Genomic DNA, 5,000 nt, shown 5'->3' with positions numbered 1-5,000 from the left:
TGCGCCTTAACCTAACCTATGTTGCGCCTTAACCTAACCTATGTTGCGCCTTAACCTAACCTATGTTGCGCCGTAACCTAACCTATGTTGCGCCGTAACCTAACCTATGTTGCGCCATAACCTAACCTATGTTGCGCCTTAACCTAACCTATGTTGCGCCTTAACCTAACCTATGTTGCGCCTTAACCTAACCTATGTTGCGCCGTAACCTAACCTATGTTGCGCCTTAACCTAACCTATGTTGCGCCTTAACCTAACCTATGTTGCGCCTTAACCTAACCTATGTTGCGCCTTAACCTAACCTATGTTGCGCCTTAACCTAACCTATGTTGCGCCTTAACCTAACCTATGTTGCGCCTTAACCTAACCTATGTTGCGCCTTAACCTAACCTATGTTGCGCCTTAACCTAACCTATGTTGCGCCGTAACCTAACCTATGTTGCGCCTTAACCTAACCTATGTTGCGCCTTAACCTAACCTATGTTGCGCCGTAACCTAACCTATGTTGCGCCTTAACCTAACCTATGTTGCGCCTTAACCTAACCTATGTTGCGCCTTAACCTAACCTATGTTGCGCCTTAACCTAACCTATGTTGCGCCTTAACCTAACCTATGTTGCGCCTTAACCTAACCTATGTTGCGCCTTAACCCAACACACGTTGGGCCTTAACCCAACACACGTTGGGCCTTAACCCAACACACGTTGGGCCTTAACCCAACACACGTTGGGCCTTAACCCAACACACGTTGGGCCTTAACCCAACACACGTTGGGCCTTAACCCAACACACGTTGGGCCTTAACCCAACACACGTTGGGCCTTAACCCAACACACGTTGGGCCTTAACCCAACACACGTTGGGCCTTAACCCAACACACGTTGGGCCTTAACCCAACACACGTTGGGCCTTAACCCAACACACGTTGGGCCTTAACCCAACACACGTTGGGCCTTAACCCAACACACGTTGGGCCTTAACCCAACACACGTTGGGCCTTAACCCAACACACGTTGGGCCTTAACCCAACACACGTTGGGCCTTAACCCAACACACGTTGGGCCTTAACCCAACACACGTTGGGCCTTAACCCAACACACGTTGGGCCTTAACCTGCTCTGTAATTGTCATACGACGCGTTAAATTAGTGTAGTGTTGCCTAACTGCAACCCCCGCAATATAGTTTGCTACTCGCACTGCCCGGTCCCCAGAGTATCGCTTCATGTTAAACACCTTGCAGCTATACACTGTAATGCGGATGGCGGCAGGACGTACATGCTCAATGCCCTTCGCAGTTGTTCATTGGCATTCGCATGGCGAAGCACAGCCTACGTTGTGGTACGGCTTGTGGCAACTGTCCGCTGATGTTGTACGTCCAAATCACACACTGTACCGCACATTGGTCCTCATGTACTGAATGATACATCGTGGTACATGTGTGACCGTACCACGACTGCGCCAACAACGGCGAACCATACGGTCCAAATATTGTGCACTCAGCTACGTGTCGTCTCCCTATAAGAGCTGGATTGCAGTATGGTATGCCGTGGATGGCGATCAGCATGAGCCGTCTGTTGATGTAGTGGCGCGTGTTGTCAGACGTAGTCGTCTCTTCTCACACACCGTGATAGCATGGTGCACTGCGTTCCACATCTGCGACATGCGACAGAGGCCGGTTGACAGTCGTTCGCGCAATGGACATCGCATACGTACGGGGGCCACCTTCCACGTGTTCGCGAAGCGTGCACATGTTGTTGCGTGTATGTGGGCAGACATAGTGTGTCGTGACACCTGACACAGGCATGCAACAATCGTTGAATTTGCAAATGGCGATGGACGTCTACGTTTGCTGGTGACGTTACGCAAATGAAGAACTGGTAAACCGTTGTGGTGCGGTTGTTCTCGCTAGAGGTGAATCAGTGATGGCGACGATCGGTTGAGCTACCAACCGGTTGTTTCAGCGATACCCACCATGCCCACGAACGTGAATGGCATGTGGGTGTGAAGCGATACGCGGCGGTGGCTGGGTGGGACCGTCCCCGGCCGGTGAGGGGGGGCCTTCCGGCGTGCTGGCCGCGCGGTGCGTGGGCGCACGCGCTACAGCCGGCTGGTGGGGGCGGCCAGTGGCAGGCGCGCCGGCCGACGGAGGCGGCAGGCGGCGCAGCTGCGCGCCGGCGCACCCTGCACGCGGCGCCGTGCGGCCAAAGTAGGTCCTCGCGGGCCCGGTGCGAAGCGCGGTGGACATCTGCAGTGTGCTGGTCCGATTGAGGACTGTGTGCGCTGAGGATGCGCCGCCGCCCGGCGCTCGGCGCCGCGACGCCGTCTGCTGCTCGGTCGCCTCTGCGGTTCTCGCAGGTGGATTGTATCGCAGCTGTGCGGACGTGTTGGCGCGTGCGCTGTGCTGGGAGAGTTCGCTTCGGCACCCAAGTGGGGCTTTTGTCCTTCTGTGGCGCTGGCGTTGGAGCTGCCGGCCACCGTAGGTGGCGCGTGTTGTCTCCCGCCGGCAATGCCACGACAGCACGCTCCCGGGCCTCTGTCGGCAGCGGCAAGCTCAGTTGGGAGCACGGGTGGTCGCACCTAAAGCGTCTACTCGCCAAACTCCGGGCGATTGCGCCTCTCTCGAACCCGACCAAGTACTTAGGACGGCGCTGCGCGCCGCCGGGACCTGAGAGGGTTTCGAGGTGTATTGTGCAGGGGAGCTCAGCCTCCTCCTGTTTGCAGAATAATTGAGCGGACGCTTGCGTGTTCGCGCGGGCCCCCGGGACACACTCCCGGGCGGCCGGCTGCTCAGCTCTAGTTGACGCAGCTCCCTGGTTGATCCTGCCAGTAGTCATATGCTTGTCTCAAAGATTAAGCCATGCATGTCTCAGTACAAGCCGCATTAAGGTGAAACCGCGAATGGCTCATTAAATCAGTTATGGTTCCTTAGATCGTACCCACGTTACTTGGATAACTGTGGTAATTCTAGAGCTAATACATGCAAACAGAGTCCCGACCAGAGATGGAAGGGACGCTTTTATTAGATCAAAACCAATCGGTCGGCTCGTCGGTCCGTTTGCCTTGGTGACTCTGAATAACTTTGGGCTGATCGCACGGTCCTCGTACCGGCGACGCATCTTTCAAATGTCTGCCTTATCAACTGTCGATGGTAGGTTCTGCGCCTACCATGGTTGTAACGGGTAACGGGGAATCAGGGTTCGATTCCGGAGAGGGAGCCTGAGAAACGGCTACCACATCCAAGGAAGGCAGCAGGCGCGCAAATTACCCACTCCCGGCACGGGGAGGTAGTGACGAAAAATAACGATACGGGACTCATCCGAGGCCCCGTAATCGGAATGAGTACACTTTAAATCCTTTAACGAGTATCTATTGGAGGGCAAGTCTGGTGCCAGCAGCCGCGGTAATTCCAGCTCCAATAGCGTATATTAAAGTTGTTGCGGTAAAAAGCTCGTAGTTGGATTTGTGTCCCACGCTGTTGGTTCACCGCCCGTCGGTGTTTAACTGGCATGTATCGTGGGACGTCCTGCCGGTGGGGCGAGCTGAAGGCGTGCGACGCGCCTCGTGCGTGCTCGTGCGTCCCGAGGCGGACCCCCGTTGCAATCCTACCAGGGTGCTCTTGAGTGAGTGTCTCGGTGGGCCGGCACGTTTACTTTGAACAAATTAGAGTGCTTAAAGCAGGCAAGCCCGCCTGAATACTGTGTGCATGGAATAATGGAATAGGACCTCGGTTCTATTTTGTTGGTTTTCGGAACCCGAGGTAATGATTAATAGGGACAGGCGGGGGCATTCGTATTGCGACGTTAGAGGTGAAATTCTTGGATCGTCGCAAGACGAACAGAAGCGAAAGCATTTGCCAAGTATGTTTTCATTAATCAAGAACGAAAGTTAGAGGTTCGAAGGCGATCAGATACCGCCCTAGTTCTAACCATAAACGATGCCAGCCAGCGATCCGCCGCAGTTCCTCCGATGACTCGGCGGGCAGCCTCCGGGAAACCAAAGCTTTTGGGTTCCGGGGGAAGTATGGTTGCAAAGCTGAAACTTAAAGGAATTGACGGAAGGGCACCACCAGGAGTGGAGCCTGCGGCTTAATTTGACTCAACACGGGAAACCTCACCAGGCCCGGACACCGGAAGGATTGACAGATTGATAGCTCTTTCTTGATTCGGTGGGTGGTGGTGCATGGCCGTTCTTAGTTGGTGGAGCGATTTGTCTGGTTAATTCCGATAACGAACGAGACTCTAGCCTGCTAACTAGTCGCGTGACATCCTTCGTGCTGTCAGCGATTACTTTTCTTCTTAGAGGGACAGGCGGCTTCTAGCCGCACGAGATTGAGCAATAACAGGTCTGTGATGCCCTTAGATGTTCTGGGCCGCACGCGCGCTACACTGAAGGAATCAGCGTGTCTTCCTAGGCCGAAAGGTCGGGGTAACCCGCTGAACCTCCTTCGTGCTAGGGATTGGGGCTTGCAATTGTTCCCCATGAACGAGGAATTCCCAGTAAGCGCGAGTCATAAGCTCGCGTTGATTACGTCCCTGCCCTTTGTACACACCGCCCGTCGCTACTACCGATTGAATGATTTAGTGAGGTCTTCGGACTGGTACGCGGCATTGACTCTGTCGTTGCCGATGCTACCGGAAAGATGACCAAACTTGATCATTTAGAGGAAGTAAAAGTCGTAACAAGGTTTCCGTAGGTGAACCTGCGGAAGGATCATTACCGACTAGACTGCATGTCTTTCGATGTGCGTGTCGTGTCGCGCAACACGCTACCTGTACGGCTCGCAGTAGCCGTGCGCCGCGTGCGGAACCACGCGTGCTTCTCAAAACTAACGCCAATGTTGTGTGGTACGAGCGCTGAAGCGCTGGAGCGGCTGGCCTGCGGCACCTGGCGCCTGGCGCCGGTTTTGAATGACTTTCGCCCGACTGCCTGTCCGCTCCGGTGTGGAGCCGTACGACGCCCATCGGCCGTGAGGCCGTTGGACACAGAACGCTTGAACAGGGGC

The 5,000-nt window shown here is 54.9% G+C and overlaps 1 non-coding gene across 1 annotated transcript; it reads left to right on the top strand.

Moving 5' to 3' along the window:
* The first annotated feature begins 2,805 nt into the window (after positions 1-2,805).
* LOC124565933 lies at positions 2,806-4,714 on the top strand. The gene has a single exon (XR_006970701.1). It is a non-coding gene; the product is annotated as a small subunit ribosomal RNA (ribosomal RNA).
* Positions 4,715-5,000: the final 286 nt, after the last annotated feature.

The sequence above is a fragment of the Schistocerca americana genome, unplaced genomic scaffold (assembly GCF_021461395.2).
Source record: "Schistocerca americana isolate TAMUIC-IGC-003095 unplaced genomic scaffold, iqSchAmer2.1 HiC_scaffold_1350, whole genome shotgun sequence".
NCBI classification, from domain to species: domain Eukaryota; kingdom Metazoa; phylum Arthropoda; class Insecta; order Orthoptera; family Acrididae; genus Schistocerca; species Schistocerca americana.
This window is presented reverse-complemented; position numbering and strand designations above follow the sequence as displayed.